Source organism: Mus pahari, chromosome 14, assembly GCF_900095145.1.
Source record: "Mus pahari chromosome 14, PAHARI_EIJ_v1.1, whole genome shotgun sequence".
In the NCBI taxonomy this organism is placed as follows: Eukaryota; Metazoa; Chordata; class Mammalia; order Rodentia; family Muridae; genus Mus; species Mus pahari.
The window spans coordinates 30046355-30065249 of record NC_034603.1 but is presented as its reverse complement, the minus strand read 5'-3'; the positions used below and the strand labels follow the sequence as shown (position 1 = coordinate 30065249).

The 18895-nt window shown below is 47.6% G+C and overlaps 1 protein-coding gene across 5 annotated transcripts in view; it reads right to left on the bottom strand.

Annotated features, from left to right (window-relative positions):
• Specc1 (sperm antigen with calponin homology and coiled-coil domains 1) overlaps positions 1–18895 on the bottom strand; it is a 267085-nt gene that overhangs the window by 194001 nt on the left and 54189 nt on the right. The window contains exon 1 of one of the 5 annotated variants that reach the window (XM_029546077.1): positions 55–78. The exons of the other annotated variants lie outside the window; for them this stretch is intronic. The gene's annotated coding sequence lies outside the window, so the exon portion shown is untranslated. Of the gene's footprint in view, positions 1–54; positions 79–18895 lie in introns of those variants that run through there. 5 annotated transcript variants of the gene reach the window in all.

Here is an 18895-nt window from a genome sequence, read left to right as displayed (position 1 = left end):
ACACACACACACACACACACAAATTCATTATTGGTAGAAGGAAAAAAGGACTACCATTTGCTTCCCACACTTTTCCCAGAGGACAGTGGCACACGACTTCAGTTTCATGACTTGCTCAGAGCCTTCTTAGTCTCGGCTTGGTTCCGGGTCTGTCTCGTGATTTCTTAAAAATTCAGTAACAAGAAAAGCAGCTCGCTGCCCATGTATTTTACTGATGTTTAGTGCCGATTATTTTTCTTTCTCAGCCCATGTTTTTCTTTCTGGTTTCCACAGCAACAGCGAAAGAATCCTTAGGTTAGGACCTGTGCAGTGACTAAATTCATTAATACCCTCTCAGTATAGAGCGAGCTAACGCAGCCTGACTACGAGCTAACCCGGGCCCTGTCAGGCTGACGCATGGAGATCATTTAATATCACAAAATATACACTTAGCCAACATCCCATTTTATGCTATTGGAACTACTTAGAAGTGACAGTGTAGGGCTTCCTTCATGAACGCATTAGATATACGCTTTCCAAATCTGCCACGCTTACCTTAAGATGGCAATGACCCTAGTCTACTTCCCAGAAAACTATGAAGTTAGAAGCGACCAGGAAAAGAGGGATGTTTCCCCGCCAACCATTTTCTTGACATTTTAAGAAGACTCAATCAGTTAATTAATCAATCTTATCCAAATTCAAATATATAAGCTCAGCTCTTAATTTCTGGTAACAAATCTAAGGGGCTGGATGGAGTTGTGGAGTTTTAACATTTTTTTTTTTTTTTTTTTTTTTTTGTCAGAAGGTTGCCTGCTCTGCTGCTTCTCCAGTCACTTCTTGCCGCACCACTTTCTCTACTCTCCTCAAATGTTCTGAATCTGATAAAGTTATTCACTGGTAAGGCCTCCACACTACTCTCCGAGAGTCTGTCACTCTCCACTCTTACCATCTTCTCCACTTCCTTCTGTACTCTCCCACCCACTAGCCTCGTTCCTGACAGTTCCAGCTTTCAGAATTCAAGATGCCCCGTAATGAATCATTAACGTCTCACCCACGGTATCCAGGCAGAGTCATCCCAGGGACGAGAGCAGGCTATCTAAACACGTCAAGCACTTTAGGAACGGGGACCACCATTCTTGTCCTTGAGCACAAGCCAACAGTGTCTTCTGTCTCGTCCTGGCTAGAGGCCAGAAATGCCAGAAGGGGAACTCTCTCATTTCACACAATCTGCGTGAGCCATACTACCTAGACCATATGTGAAGATAGAGTCAAACTGTGAAGCATCCAGACACCCATGGGCAGGCCAACTGGGCTGGCCAGCTCATCTCCCCATGCATTTTCTGCTCTAAGTACTACAAGAAGCCCCTAGCCTAGCTGCTCCATCATACCACGTTTTCTGGGACCCCCTCCTGCTCTATAGGAGCTCTGTCTTCCTTTTTCCTCTCAAGTGTCCACCTAAAATCCTATACTAACTCTACTTTCTAAACTCATCCACCCATTGTCTGTGGACTTTATCCTGTGTTCACGAGAAAAGGAACCGAGAAGCCATTGGCTTGGGATAGCTCTGCTGCTCATTGGTTTTGTCTGGTACCTTAGCTCTACAAACTAGGGACACGGGAGCTGGGAAATTCTCCATCACTTTTAAGGACCCCCCCCCTTCTCTCTGTCTCACTAGTAGGGCAAGTGTCATACAGTATGTCCAGGAGTGACCTCGAAGACTCTCGGAGAGTAGTGTGGAGGCCTCATCTGTGAATAACTTTATCAGATTCAGAACATTTAAGGCCTAGAGAAGTGATGACTCAGCATACAAGATTAAAACAGTCACAGCAAGAGGTAAGGAAGGAGGATGGGTCCCTGTGCTGGCAGATGAATAGGGCAGCCATGCCATTCCACTGTGAGTAGAAGGTACTGGCCAATGCCCCAGGTGAATTATCTCAGCCCTGGGTGATGTTGCCTTGTGCTATCTATCATCTGAGTGTTGGTATATTCCGCAAATTCACAAAGCCAAATCCCCAGTGTGGTACTGTTAGGAAGTGGGACATCTGGGAGAAAGTTTGGTCAGGAGAGCAGAACCCTTACAGAAATGGCCTGAAGGGACATTTTTGTCCTTCTATCAAGTGGGTGATACCGTGAACCAGAGGACTCCCATTAGATATTGAATCTGCTGGCCCAGATCTAGGACTTTTGGACCACCACAACTTCGAGCAGCGTCTCTCACTTGTTTATAAGGCACCCATTTTAGCTCTAACAAATCAAAACACTTCCTTTGACTCAGGGAAGTCAAGCAACTTGCCTAGATCACAGAACTCATCTATCTATAGCCAAGGTTGAAACCAGGTTAGACAGGCCATCCGGATAATCTCTGCCCACCTGAGAAACAGGAGCGCTGTGCATCATCCCCACAGTGGGTCCAGCTCCTTGCTGACTAGGAGCCTGGGCATGTCTGAACTCTATAGCTCTCAGCATCAGATGATGTTACAAGAGGCAACAGAAGAAACTTCACAAACACGAGCTGCCTTCTGTCAATTATACCAATTGGGGCACTGCTTATTAGCTTGACAACACACAGCCACAGATCCATTAAATCTTCGGAACAGGAGGCTGCCAGATCTACCAGGCAAGTGTTCTTCCTCTACACAGAACAGCCTGCTTCCATCTGAAAACATGGGCACGGGGAACCAGAGAGGGAAATGAAAACAGGGGCAGATGGCTTGCAGCCTTAGGACTGGTTACAGACAATCTGGGCTGCCACAAGATAAACACAGGTGAGCACACTCGCTGACTCATGCTTCTCTCCTGGATGTGAGTTAGGGACAGAAAATGAATAGGTGGCCTCTGGCCAAGCACAGGGGAACCAGAAGGGGGTTCAATTCTCTGATTTCTTAAACTCCCCATAAACAATACAAAGGGTCAAATCGATTAAGAAATTAGAGTTGAATCTAGGAACTCATTCGAGAGAAAGGATGGGAGATGGAGGGAGGGTCTTCCCAAGAACTTTTTTTTTTTTTTTTAATTTCAAGCCTTTTATTTTGATGCCTTCACTCCTGTTTAGAGCAGTGTATGGCTTACATTGAAACTGTCCCCCATGAACTGCACAGCATAAAGTAGTGAAAAGAGAAGAAGGGCGTGGGGAGGGCAGGGAAGAAGCAGGGCATGACAGTGTATTTTAGGAATATACAAAGGTACAGTGTCCCAGCAAAGGTTTAGGAGCTGTGGTCTTCCCAGCCTGCTGGCGTGATCTGGAGGAGGTCCCTAATCTTTATTTCCCTTTTAAGGCAAGAAAACTGGAAGGCGACTGGGAAACCATTCTGGATGAACAGAAAATGACTGAGTCTCTGAGAGTGGGAGGGCGTTCAGGTCTCAGCTGCAAACACAATAGGCAGTAGGAAGCTAAAGCATTCAAGCTAGAGAACCAGGAAAATAGGAATGAGCACATAGTTCAATTACCATGGGACCCGGCAGGAAGTGCAGCGCCAGGGATCCGCAGGCTGAAAAGATCTAGCCAAAGACTAGGAGGACAGTATTTATTAGTTTGCTCCAGACAATTGGATGGGCCACATCTGGGCCTGGGATAACTCTGCCCCCAGGGGACTCAGGCATTCACAAAGGCACCCCTCCTCGAGGTACTACTGGACAGAGGCTAAAGGTGCCACTAGGCATCCTGCTGACCAAAGGAAATCCCAGGAGAATGAAGCATTTAGGCCAAAATGTTAGCAATGCTGTGGGGGAAGCAGTGTCAGGGTTGCGAGGTCCCGGCCAGGCACCTGCTGGGCTTCCCATGGAACACAGAACTGTTAGCTGCCCTCACACTTCAGCATTGGTCACAGGAAATGCTTCCAAATGATTATTTCCTGTGGCTTGGAGATGAAAGAAGCCATCCCAATAGCGTAAATTCCTCTGTGGTCAAAGGAAAGATTTCCACACTGCATCAGAAGAGAAGCTGCAAACGCAGACTCACTGGTCCCATCCTCAGACAAATGCTACACGGGAGCGACGCGAGCGACACGAGTCCTGGCATATCACAAACATGGGAAGAGATGATGTCAGGGACTCGGAAATCAAGGCACTCTGCCAAGGGTGGGAACTACAAGTCACAGAGACAGGGCACAGCCCGGAATGAGAAACCAAGGCAGGCAGGGGCGGTCATGAACACAGAATGCAGGTGGTGGTGGAGGCTGTAATCTGCGGCTATATTGAGATCAAGTGCTCAGAACTACGCGTCTGGGGTGTCCTTCTGGCTCCAAAGCTGAACCGAGGAGCTGGCGGCCCGCAGAGCGGAGTGACCGCTAATGGGCAGTTATTTCCTTACTTATCATGTGGCTTCACATCAGAGACTTGAAGGGAATGAGACAAAGCTTCAGGGAAAGGAGATGGAAACAAGATCCCCCCGGAGCCCTTTCTGTGGGAGCAGTTTTAAAGAGCACATGGCAGAAGAACAAAGCGAGGATAAGAAGACAGGGAGCCCAGAGCCTTTCGTGCCTACTCAGGCTGAAGCATCCTGAGTCATATTTGTTCTGTCCTGGTTTGAGGCATCTGGTGCAGGCCTCCACCTCTGCCTGGAATGCCTGCTGGGAAACAGAGTACAGCTGACAGGAATGAGGGCATGGCAGAGCTGGTAGGACCCTAGGGCTATCATCCTCCTCTGCACCGCTTGCCTGCAGGGGAGGGTAAAAGAGGAGGAGAGTAAGGCCCAGAGGGAGCTGGACCCGGATCCAGAAGACGTGTGTGTACTTCAGGAGAAAATCGAATCCACCACCTAGATGCAGAGAATGAGGCTAGGGTAAAAAAAACAAAAACTCAAAGAAGCCATTTCTCCCCCACCCCCCACTGCACAGCATGCTAAGGAGGCTGCTGTGTGAGCCCAGTGTTTCTGGTGGCCCTGCCTGGCACAAACACAGGAAACTAAGGACACCCGCCCAGCTCCCTTGGCTGGCTCACTTAAACACTACCTTCCAAAGTGAACTTAAGTCTACTCCCTCTAGAATCTGTTTCTCCCGCCACATGGGTCTTCTAGGGACTCCGAGGCAGTCTGACCGCTTACTCACATGCCCTCCAGATCACTTACCCAGAGGGTACTCCTATGGGGCCTGCCTGTCTCCTACAAGCTTTAGCAGAGTCCTGAACAGATCTTTATAACCAGTCTTGCTCCCAACCTCCCTGTCTGTCTTCAGTACCGTCTTGCTTTCAGCCATCTGGTCTCAACCCTCAGCATCATTTTGGACTCTCTCCTAGGTTCATTTCTCGAGTTCACAACCATCCACACATGGGCAGATCAGGCCCCTGCCCTGTTTCTGAAAGGCCCTTGTGCGCAGCCCAAGCCTGCGCCAACACATCCCTCTTCCCTTTGTGTATTCCCACCAGACTTCTGCATGTTCTTTTGGGATTGGTCACTTTCTCCTAAAAACCATCCATTTCTCCTTATTTTGAAGCTACTATTTATCCACCACGAGCCAGCACAATGACAAGCATATCCTTTTATTATCTCTCATGTTCCTGACTCCCTTGCCAAGTAGCCACTGACATCTAGGGTTTACAGATCAGCACTAAGGAACAAGAAGGCAGCTAACGCCCTGAGGCAGGCCAGGCAGTGCCACCTGCCCCCTATGCACCCAGTCCTGGGCCACTGCTCCTTCTCATCCAACGTCTTAGTCCCTTCTGGATATTACAGTAAATACCTTATGGAGCTGGGGACGAAGCTCAGGTGTGGAGTACTTGCCTGGCATTACGGGACCCCCGCATTCAAGCCCCAACACTGCAAAGGGCAGAAAAGAAACCTTACACTGGGTAATTAATGGGCATTTGTATCTGTGACGGAATTTGCAGAGACATGGGACATGTGGAAAGTGAGCACGGGAGAGCCTTCTGAAGGATGGCACCCTCCAATAGGCCTGGAGCCTGATGGATCAGAAACGGATAACGGAGGGAGCCTCCAAGTACAGTACTCTCACTCATCATATTCTCTTCCTCTCACCCCCAGGAGGCCAGCCAACCATGCCTGGAACCTCTGACACTGTGATCCAAAATAACCCTTTCCTCTCTGTCTCAATCAGGTGATAAGGGCTGTGATGAAACCCCATGACCAAAGCGACTTGGGGAGGAAAGGGTTTATTTCAGTTAGCACTTCCAGGTGGCAGTCCATCCCTGAGGGAAGTCAGAGCAGGAACTCAAAGAGGGAGGCGACCTGGAGGGAAGTGCTGATTGATGCAGAGGCCATGGAGCCATACTCTCTATGCCTTGCTCAGCCCGTTTTCTTAAAGAACCCAGGACCACCAGCCCAAGGGTGGCCCCACCTACAATGGGTTGAGCCCTCCCACATCAATCACTACTTCATCAATCACTAAATGCTCTGTAGGCTTGCCAACAGCCCAGTCCATTTTCTCAGTTGAGGTCCCTCCTCTCAGGTGACTCTAGCCGGTGTCAACTTGACATAAAAGTACCCAGCACATTCTCTACAATTTTACCTTAGGTGTCTGTCACAGTAATGGAAATCTAGCATAGCTCACAAGGGGACTGGGGTGCTGTTCAGCTGTAGAGTGTGTGATCACCATGTACACACAAGATGCTGGGTTCAAGCCTCAGCAAAGATACACACACACACACACACACACACACACACACACACACACAAACACACCACAAATTATATTGTGTCACATCCTACAGAAAACATGCTGGCCTCTCACTTCTCAGTGCATTTGTAATAAAAAGCCAAGTCCTCTGTCACGGCTCCCAGGCCCCAGGCTGTGTCCAGCTCTCCACCTGGGACCCAGTGCTAGCCCCTGCCCACTCCACTTCAGCCAAACAAGTTGCTTCAGCAACTTCAGACATCTGTACCTGCTGCTCCCTCTGTGCCTCCTGCTCCCTCTGTGCCTCCTGTTCCCTCTGTGCCCACTGCCGCTCCCTCTGTGCCCGCTGCCACTCCCTCTGTGCCCGCTGCTGCTCCCTCTGTGCCTGCTGATCCCTCTATGCCTCCTGCTGCTCCCTCTGTGCCTGCTGCTGCTCCCTCTGCGCCAGCTGCTCCCTCTGTGCCAGCTGCCCCCTCTGTGCCTGCTGCTCCCTCTGTGCCTGCTGCTGCTCCCTCTGCGCCAGTTGCTCCCTCTGTGCCTGCTATCCTCTCTGTGTGAATTCCCCCAGATGCTCACATTCAGGGCTGCTCATTCTGGGCCCATCTCTGTATAAGAGCACTTCCTCTGGGAGGCTCTAGAATAGTTCTCCCACCTAGCTGACAGTCCCCGGCTTATCTCTTCAAAGCCTTTATTAACAAACTATGCCTAGTGGTGCTATTATTACCTGTCACTGATCACCTCTCACTGTGTCACTGTGACACCCCCCATATCACATGGTGCTAATTCTCTGGTTATGAATTACACATAAGAGCTGGAGAGATGGCTCAGTGGTTAAGAGCACTGACTGCTCTTTCAGAGGTCCTGAGTTCAATTCCCAGCAACCACATGGTGGCTTGCAACCATCTGTAAAGGGATCTGATGCCCTCTTCTGGTGTGTCTGAAGACAGCGACAGTGTACTCACATATATAAAATAAATAAATCTTTTTTTAAAAAAAATAGAATTACACATGAAAGGTCTGTGGATTGAAGGGTTGGTCTCTAGCCTGTATTCCTACTGGGACATGGTGACGTCTTTCTGAAAAACTAAGCCACTGTGGAAATTGGGACTCAGCCCCTCCCTCCACTCTCTTTGCTTCCTGGACACTATAAATGGATGGCTCCCTCTGCCACGTGCTCCTAGCATGCTGGGCTGGGCCACAGACCCCAAGGTAACAGGGCCACACCATCAGAGACTGAAAAGAGGACCTGCTGGTAAGTGTTTCCTGATTTTTGCCCAACCAAGCTCCAGAAGGCACCCAGGTCCCAGCATAGGGCCCTGCAATAGGAGAGTCACTATGTCAGTGCAGAATTAATGGGTAAGTTCAAAGCTGACCTAGAAGGCACTAGCAATTCTCTTCTGAAGGAGAAAAGAAACTTCTCAGGAAAGTCTATAACAGTCACCCAGAAAAGAACCCCAAACTGCTCTCAGAACAAGAACCACTGCTCAAGGTATCAGGTGTTCCAGCACTGTCACCAATGCTAATACTCATGTTGACGCACAACCCTTTACATCATACAACTTAATTTCATTAACTCATAGTTAAGTTGGCTGAGAGGGTAAAGACACCTTCCACTGAGACTGACAACCTGAATTTGATCCCTGGATCCCTCAGGATGGAAGGAGAGACAGCAACTCCTCAGAGTTATCCCCCAACCCCCACACTGTGTTCCACCTCCTAGGACACACAAATAAACAAAAGTGACAAAAATACTTCAAGAAAATAGTTCCCAAAGCGGCTGGAGAGACGGCTCAGTGGTTTAAGAGTACTGTCTGCTCTTCCAAAGGACCCAGCCAGGTTCAATTCCCAGCACCCACATGGCAGCTCACAACTATCTGTAACTCCAGTTCCAAGGGATCTGACATCTTCATACCAATCCATATAAAATAAAGTTAAATAAATCATTTTAAAAAACAAACAAAGGAAAACCCAAAAACCAACCAACCAAACAAAAAAGGGTTGGAGAGATGGCTCAGTGGTTAAGAGCACTGACTGCCCTTTCAGAGGTCCTGAGTTCAATTCCCAGCAACCACATGGTGGCTCACAACCACCTGTAATGGGATCTGATGCCCTCTTCTGGTGTGTCTGAAGACAGCAACAGTGTACTCGTGTATATAAAATAAATAAATCTTTTTTACAAGGGAAAAAGAAGAAGAAAAGAGAAGAAAATAGTTCTTGAAGTTATACCATGCCAACTCTCTAAAAATTAGCCATTGTTCCATATGATATCAACAGTGGTTTATGGAGTCTTAAAAGTTCTTTTTAAAATTACATTTTACATGTTGTGTGTGTAGGTACATACCACAGTGCACATATGGAAGTCAGAGGGCAACTTGTAGGGAGTCTATTCTCTTCCATCATGTGGATCCCAGGGACTAAAACTCAGGTTCTCAGGCTTGGTGGAAGGTGTTTACCTGCTGAGAAACCTTGCTGACACAGTCTGTGGTGGTAAGAACCAGATGACTTAACAGGAACATCACAAATGGATTTATGTAAGCAGATGCTCCAAATATGAGAACTAGTGGTAACCAAAAATTTATGGAACCAGTAATTCAAAGCTTCAAGTCTGGGTACTCTATCTTCCACCCGGGTTCTTCTTTGTTACCGAGACCATTGTGTGAGCTGGGGCTAGAGGCGAGCCTTCTACGGCAGCAGCCAATTCTGTCATCTTTGGGGTATTTCCTCTGGAAACAATGCCAGGACTGCAAGGGACACTGCCCCTCCTGCCCAGAAAAACTTCTGTGCCCTGCACCTCTACATCAACTACTGACACTCAAGGGCGGGGGACAAACTTTGCCTACTGCTCTGCTGAATTAGACCCGCTGTGACAATATGACAAAACCCTATGAGAGGCAAAGCCACCTCCATGACCACATCTACTACTTCCCCCTCCCTTTGGGCTTCAGTAAGAAATGTACTTATAGCCAGGTATGGTGGTGAATGCCTTTCATCCCTGCACTCAGGAGGCAAAGGCAGGTGGATCTCTGTGAGTTCAAGGCCAGACTGTTCTACAAAGTGAGTCCAGGATATCCAGAGTTACATAGTGAGCTTTAGGACAACTAGAACTACATAGGGGGATCTGCCTCAAAGAAAACGAAGAGGAAGAGAAGGAAGAGGAGGAAGAGGAGGAGGAGGGGGAGGGGGGAGGAGGAGGGGAGGGGGAAGGGGAAGGGGAGGAGGAAGAGGAAGAAGAGAAGGAAGAGGAGAAAAGGAGGGGGAGAGAGAATACAAGAGAGAATGAGAATAAGAAATTTACCTTTTTTAATTCAAATTTAAAATGCTGGCATTGTCCAGAAATTTTTAACAGGCTTATTTATAATTGCTACAAAGTTGTATGCTGAAATGAACTCATTGAAACATTTTGACTAAGTTAATGCTTTGCATCCTGCATTTATATTAAAAATTAACACACAAATGAAAACAGAAAAACTGCCAATACCTGATTCTTGTCCCTTATTTTTTCGGTTGCAATTGTATGCTTAGGTACCTTTGACCCCATAGAAAAAAATTATATAACATTCAGGACTACCAGCAACAGGAAGAAGGGGATTTATTTTATTTTATTTTTGAGAATGAAATCTTCCTCCTCAGAGTCTAAAGTTTATGTATGCCACATGCTAGCTGGTATGTTCTGGAATAATTGTTACATTTTAAGCATGGCTAGAACTCAGTTTGGTACCCTCACAAAGGCCAATGAGACAGGCCCGCCTGCCTCCTGCCAAGCTCCAGCAGCTGCATTCCGGAAGTGCAGCTTGAGGATCAGAAGTCCAGTGGACTTCTCAGGGGGCCACAGCGGCAGGCATCCACTGCTTTCATCTTTCCCTACTGCCTCTCTGACCACAGGAAGCCATCATCAGAGACGTCAACACCAGTTCCACAAACCCATGGCTGCCTCATGCTGGATATATTGCAAATGAAGGTCATAAGAAAATTCACAAAAGTCATCAAGACTGTCCTCATGCTTTCAGCAAGCAGGGCACTGTAGAAGCGTGCCACCCAAACCCACTCCACCCCAAAACTGTGGTGATGTTTGAGCTAGTGTCACACTATGTAGCCCAGGCTGACCTCAAAATCACTATCTGCCCACGGCGTGGTGGATCATGCCTTTATTTCCAGCACTAAGGAGGCAAAGGCAGGGGACATCTCAGTGGATTTCAAGCTAGCCAGGGCTACACAGTGGGACTGTCTCCAGATAGATAGATGGTTGGATGGATGGATCGATCCATCCATCAATCGATCGACAGATATGGATAGGTTATTATATTAGATATGGATATGGATAGATATATTAGATTGGATAGACAGATAGATAAATACACAATAGATGGACAGACAGACACAGAGAGAGAGAGAGAGACAGAGACAGAGACAGAGACAGAGACAGAGAGACAGACAGACAGACAGACAGGCAGACAGGCAAACAGATGAGGGGGGTCTTTTTGCCTCTGGAATGCTGAGACTATAGGTGTGAAATACTATACTCAGCTACAACCCCTTCAGATTTAGAGAGCTGGTGTCAACTTGTCATCATGGAAGGAATATACCACACCAATATAAGCTTCACAGGTCACATGATGAGACATCCTCCAATGGCTCACTTATTCTGATATTTTTAAACATGATTTCCTCTCTTTCCCCTGAAGATACATGCTCAGTTCTACTAACCTCACCACGCATCCTTATCTTACATCAAATGCAGGGGTCTCACTGAACAAAGGCCCAAGCTAACCTGATTGCTGACTCTGCATGTATGTATTCATACATGCAAACGCATGCAATAGTAGGTATATAAGGAGAAGATATGCAGTAGAATAAGGTAAATGCTAAGCACGGTAAAACTCAGAACTGCCAGAGAAAGAACAACCCTAGTCTTTGGCTCCTCGTGCCTCCTGCTCCAGGATGGCCATTTCTTGGACATGATGTCTTCAGAGTCCTACAGACTCCAAGACAATCATGAAGGTCTCCTATCAGGTAGAGAGAAATCTTCAACAGCATTTCCATTTTTAGCAAAAGAGCCCAAGGTCCTATAAGATTTAAAAGCTAAGCATAGAAGGTCTTAGTTGAACTCCTGCCACAAGGAATGCTGTGGTGCAGGTGTCAGGGAGTCTGTCTGTCCATCTGTGAGGCTACCAGGCTTCCTGGGAGCACTCTCAATCTAGGGTTAGAAAGGGAGGTAGGACCCCCTGAGCTCGAGTCTCTAGCTGCATATGTAGCAGAAGATGGCCTAGTCGGCCATCATTGGGAAGAGAGGCCCCTTGGTCTTGCAAACTTTATATGACCCAGCATAGGGGAAGGCCAGGGCCAAGATGTGGGAGTGGGTGGGTAGGGGAGCAGGGGCGGGGGGAGGGTATAGGGAACTTTCGGGATAGCATTTGAAATGTAAATAAAGAAAATATCTAATAAAAAAAGTTAAAAAAAAAAAAGAAAGAAAGAAAAGAAAAAAGAAAGGGAGGTAGGAACTGGGTTGCAAGACACTAAAGAGCTATTTCCTCAGGAAAGCCAACCTTCTCCCAGCATGCTCCCCATGCCTTCTGGGATTCCTTGACAACTTGGCTCCAATACCTTGAAGCTACAAAGGACCATGGTGGTAATAGTCGCACCATCCAAGGGATGGAGGTAACCCTCCTGGGGTTGGCTCCCATGGTGGTCCCCAAAGCTGTGGAGTGCCTACAGAGCTGTATACAGCAGGGACCTCAGCCACCCCAGGAAGTGTGCGGGCTGGGAACAAAAGTCATGTGCAGTCTGTGTAGTACTTACCATCACTCCTGGGATCCACCTCGAACAGCCAGGGAAGGCAGAATATAACAGGAGCCTCGAAAGACACGGAGAACCCTGGGACCTCATTTACAGCTACATTGTCACCATGGTGTCCCGAGTGTCAAGGATACCCACCATTCCCTGGTGAACAGTGGAAGTCCAGCCCTCACACACGCCTAGGGCTGTGGGTGGCTGTCCCTTCTCAGAACATGGGGAGTCCTGGATTCCTTTATTGTTGCCAGATTAACTGAAATCGGCGATGCAGCTATTTCTTTTTTGTTCTCACATTCCTGAACTCCCTTTTTTCCTAACCCACAAGCTTTAGCGATCTTCCCGGAGCACCAGCTGGCTAATGAAAGCAGCTGCCGCCCGTGCTTTGCAGGGTAACTTATTCAGCGCCTGCATTGTGCCCCATCTCAAATGCTTCTCAGGTTGTGTTTTAAATACATATAAAACCCACGCACTGAGCGATGATTCTGTCGGCTGCTCCCAGATTACCTGGCTGTAACCCACTCCCTGCACTTTATGGGGACAGCGAGTACAGCATCAGCTACATGATCTGCCCCTAGACCAGTGGGATACACACAGTCACAGTATAGCCCTGCTTCCTAAGGGCGGGCTTGTGATGAAGAATCAGTCTCATCTGACCATCTATGAGCAGGGCATGGGTCTGTCCTAAAGCCACCAGCTCTCCACTTCAGAGTAGAAGATACGAAGCGTTCTATATGTTGCCCTGGCTCTCTTCTGTCCACTCCTGACAGCCTCTTGACACACAGAACCGCCCCACCCCGGCACATCCATTGCAGGGAAACCATCACCCCGACCCCACTTAGACCCTAGAACAACAGGCTGCCCCTCCCTGCATCCTCTCTTCCTGACTCCCTTCTCTGGGGAACTGTCCTTAGTCAACAGGTCCTAACAGCACCCTGTGTCCAAGATCCTCCTCAGCTCAGGAAAGCCTCCACCACAGCCCAGATGCCCCGGAGAGAGACAGACTCATTGGTGGTCAGTCTTCTGAGCCCAGCTTCCGCACCACAATACATTTTAAAGGTGAGCCACAGACTGAGACTTGAAATCTGAGACCAGAAGAATCTGATGAAGTCAGATGAAGTCTTTGTGACCGTGAGTTAGACAAAGATTCGAAGTACAAGTTCTTTGGTATGAGGCCAAATGCATGATTGGTTAAAAATAAAATCTAGGACCCTCCCGGTGCCCAGGAGTCCAAAGTTACATTGACCACACAGTGCCTGGGCTACATAAGACCCTGTTTTAAAATACCAAAACAAAACACCAAAAACAAACAAACAAGAACAAAACCCCACAAACAAAAAAAAAATCTAAAACAAGACTCCTCATAGATTGGAATTTATCAAATATAAACTTCTGTTCTTCAAAAGATGCTGCTAAGAAACCAAAAGCCACAGGACATGAACCTGGAAAGCACTTTGCAAAGAATTCATGAGATTCAACCAAAAAAGTAAGAGTCACAACATAACAGCAATATGCACACTTCAAGAAAATATAAACAAGCCCTTCAACAACAGATATCTGGTTTGGGATACTGTTTGCTTGTTTGTTTGAAGACAGGGTCTCTGCTAGCCTTGGATGTCCTGGAACTCACTCTGTAAACCAGGTTAGCCTCAAAGTCACAGAGATTCTCCTGCCTCTGCCTCCTGAGTGCTAGGACTAAGGGCATGCTACACTGGAAGATGAAAGGCCAGGTCCTAGAACACAACAGACGGACGGCTTTACTCTTTCACCTGTCTAGCAAGCATTCTGGGACTACCGCATGTACCTCAGGCACTGTGGCAGGCATCAGGGCACAAGGATGGGCAAGGCCAGTCCCACCCCTCCCACCTGGGTTCAGGGTCCAATATAGGGAACAGAAAATACAGACTGTCAAAAAAGGGAAGAGCTTACCCAAGAAGGGACACGCCTAAGTCAGGAGGGAAAGGTTCTGGGTGACATCGCCTGTAGTGGTGGGGGGGGGGGGACAGTGGCATCAGAGAAGGAGACACCACAGCAGGAGGTGGGAAGCGAGCAGGTGGTGCTCAGTGCTTCAGGTGGACCTCAGGAAGCCATGCTCACTACATTATCTGTGCTAGTCCTGCCAGAGGGACACAGCCTTCCTCACGGAAGGTCCACGAGACCATCAAAGCACCCAGCAGCACAGGAAGGTTCAGTGTCTCCCCATGCAGGGGTTCCGGTAGCCTACGAAGGCATCAGAAAAGGACACTGACCACAGTGCCTTGGGTGCCTGAGTACCCCAGAGGTCCTTACAATGCCGGGCTCAGTGAACGCTTACAACCTAAAAGCATCTCTCAAGGTCTTACCTTTAATGTCCCCTTTCTCTCCATCCCTACCTCTACTTCCCCATAGGGGAGACAGAAAAAGCTACTCATCTTTTTTTTTTTTTTCTGAAGCAGACATGGCTATTTCAGGCCTCCTGGTTCTCATGAGGAGGTTGTTACTGAAGCAACCAGGTATGACTTCCACACAGACCTGCCTCGGGGGACCCCTGCTCCCCAAGTCGTAATGCATTGCTGACTTACCTGGTACACTCTCAGAATTAATAGATGTCCCCCAGTCTCTTTCTGCCGTCCCTCCGGCAGCACAGTTAAATGTCTCAGCCTAATGCATTCCCTTCCTCCTTATAAACAGCGCTCTCTGTGACTGAACCCACCCAGCCTTTAGCCTTCCCAAGAGGGCGTTTTAAATTTTAATTGTTACATTTGGCTTCATTTCACTTTCCTTGTTTCTCACACCTTAATTTGGTGTTTCCGTCTGTTAAGAAATGTAAGCTTTGGGGGAATTGCAGAAGTCTTGGTGGCCGGCCGTGGCAACACCCATGAGAAGAGGAATTATAACTAAATTCTGTAGTCCTGGGGAAGAAAAGATGAAAAAGAGAACTGGAGAGGTGAGATTAGCTTGAGGTGAGGGGCTGCATGTCAGAGAGTCCCCAGTAAAGATGCAGACACTCTGCAGGTGCCACCCAGAATAGCCATAGCTTCAAGTCCCTCCTCTGTAACTCTTCCACACGGCATCCTCCGGGTGATGTCATAGTGACACAGTAGCTGATGAGTCTCTTCAGGGTGTTTATGTCCCTTCGTCATCATGCCCAAGACCTCCTTATCTCCCCAGGCATGATGCTGACTGGTGCAGACTAGGTACTGGTGTCTGCAAGGAATTTAACTAGGTGCTATAGACTGCATGCGTCCTCCAAAGATCTGTATGCTAGAAGCTTTGCCCCCAGTATGATAGTACTGCTGCAGCAGGACCTGCCGGCGGCAAATCTAAGTCACTTTGCTCAATGGTCACAGTATCAAACTACCCTCCAAATTTATATCTCCACATTAGCGCAGTTCTGAGACCTTATCTGAGAAGTCTCTCTGTGCCGTGGATAATGGTTAAAGCAGAAGCTCACAACTGATCAAAGTGTAGAGAGTGAATGTCAAAGGGGTGCTCATCCACAAATGGGATCGCCACAAAGAGGCGCTGGGAAGACTCAAAGAGCCCAACCAAGACCGGGGGCGGGAGTGGGCAAGAAGGGCAGCATCTTCTGGGTGGGACAGGGCATCTGTACCTCTGAGTTCATAGTGGCTGCGGCTGCCTGCACCAAACCTGCATAAGATCAAACCAGTCAACATCCGAGGATGAAGCAGGAAGGGTATTTAACCCACCTCGGTGAGGAGTCGCATGCTAGGCTGATGATGCTCTAGTGAGCGGCCCTGAGCGGCCCCACACAGGAGTGTGTAAGCAGCACAGATGGGACTTGATACAATAGTTGTTTGTTTCTTTGTTTGTTTTTACAGACTTAAGGCTGGCCAGCAGCGAAGGACTTTAATCTTAGCATTAGGGAAGCAGAGGCAGGTGAATTTATGTGAATTCAAGGCCCACCTGTTCTACCAGGCAAATTCTGAGCCTGCCAAAGCAAAACAGTGAGACCCTGTCTTAAAAAAATTAAATAAACCAAAGGAAGGAAGGAAGGAAGGAAGGAAGGAAGGAAGGAAGGAAGGAAGGAAGGAAGGAAGGAAGGAAGGAAGGAAAGAAGGAAGGGCATTTAAGATAAAAATTTAAAGATATGGGGCCTGACAGGAGCTGGCCAGGTGGTTGGAGGTGCCCCCTTCAGAAGTGATTAACATAATACTCGTGGGACTGTTGTCAGCTCAGGCAAGAATAGGTGGTTATAAAAAGAACACTCTTGTACGAGCTCCCTCCATGAGGCCATCTACCACGCTGTCACCTAGCTAGCCCGCCCTTGGCACAGGCTGAACGCGTGGGCTAGCTGCACATCTTGTGCTTCAGCCTCCAAAACTGTGAGCTGAGAACTGCTATTTTATGTATAAAGTACTTGGTGTCTTCTGTTATAGCAGCAAGAAACGGATCAAGAAACTGGATAAAGGCTTATTTTGAACCTCAGGTGGCAGCTTTTAAATGGAGAGATAAAATACAAGGGACGGTAGGGGGCCCGCTGAGCTCAGTAGGTAGTCACCACCACATTAAGCCTGGGAATGGGGACAGAGCAGGGAAGCCACAGCACGCAGCACTCCAGCAACTTGTCCTCAGTACTTGCTGTTCTGCTTTCTCAATGACTTCTGTGCTTCTATAACCTGATTCAGGCTCCCACTGCCTCCCAAATGCTCACTGATATTAAAACCCGCTTTCCCAACGCTGGGCTTCTACATCTGGGATCCTGTTCCCGAGAATCTTCTCGCCTATGGGTCTGAGAAGTTTCCTGATTATCTATTTATGTCACAGAAATACACAAACACAGACTCATAAGAAATTCCAACACTGAAGTATATCCTCCCCAAAGAGAAAGCGGACTTGCCCCAGGTCTACTTCCCTCTTTGGAGGGAACAGCACACACGGCTTGGTACCACACATCTATTGCTTTTTAAAATGAATTCCTATGAATATATAAAAATAATGATGCTTCTTCACATAACTAAGAATTTAAACATAATTTGATCACACCATATATTCTTACTTAAAAATGTATACAGCGTCGGGCTGGGAAGATGCTCGGTTGGTAAAGTGCTTCGCGGGCGAGCTTGAGGAGCTGGGTTCTGATCCCAGTTCCCAGACATGGTGGCACATGCCTGGAACCCCAGGGCTAGGGAGGTAGAGACATGGCCACCTCTCCTAGTCAAACCAGTGAGTTCTGGGTACAGTGTCAGATCCTGTCACTCCTGAGGCCTCTGCATGCTTGGGCACAAAAGCCTGCATGCACACACACATGCATAATTACACAAAATATATGGTCTCATCTTGTCTTTTTGAGACTGGTCTCACTGTGTAGCCATGACTAGTCTAGAGCTCACTATCTACTTTCTTATTGCTAATGTACACATCCATATGTTCCTGTCATTCATATGATTCATGCTGTCAGTGTTTTGCCAATGATACTGCACTGCATTGCATGTGATATGCTGTGTACTCCTCCTGTGACCATGAGACTGAACACCATGTATTACTCTCCTGAGAGTCACCTACTTATAAGTGTTGCCCATTTTTCTTGTTTATTTGTTTCTGGTGCATGCTAGTTCCCCACTACACAACAGCCTTGGTCCTGTTCCACATCCTTCTCCCCTCCAGCCATGACCCTGTCTTAATGGGGTAGCAGTTCCTAATGTGTAGAGTCTCCAGATTACACAAAGGGTTTTCTTAAACCAAAAGGAATTATACATTTGACTTGTGCATCCAGTATACTTATATTCATACTTTACATACCCTCTACACATTACATATACCAGACTATATGCGTGCACACATAAGTGTGTTAGAGAATATAGTTTTTATTTCTTCACTGTCACCAGGGAGGAGAGAGACTCTCAGGACTCAAAGGGAAGGGCTTCAGATAAAATGCCCAACAGTGGGGAGACAGAACTCGAAGAGTCCACCTCCAGTAGAAAGATAGGGCATCAAGTGGAGGGATGGGGGTTGCCATCCCACAGTCAAAAACTCTGACCCCGAATTGTTCCTGTCTAAAAGAATTTTTTTAATTTAGTTATCTAGTTTCTTATTTTGATACAATTACTTTAAACATTCCATTCTTCCTATATATTACAAAAGAATAAATTACCATGATGTGCTAATAAGATAGAATACATATCAGTATCACACACACACACACAAACACACACACACAAACAAACACACACACACACACACACACACACACACACTCTGGATTATCCCAAACCATTATGAAATCCCAGCACTGGGGAGGGAGAAGCAGGTGGATTTCTGAGTTTGAGGCCAGCCTGGTCTACATGGTCTACAGAATGAGTTCCAGGACAGCAAGGGCCACACAGGGAAACCCTGTCTCCAAAAGGGAAAAACTAAGGACATTATGAAATGCCAACAAGTGAAGCTGGAGAGAGCGCTTCCTGCTCAGACAGGACACCCAGGTTCAGCTCTCAGCACTGAATGGGGCAGCTCACTACCACATGCAACACCAGAGGCAAGGGACACTTTTATGGCCTCTGCAGGTCTTGCAATCATATTCACACACACACACACACACACACACACACACACACACACACACA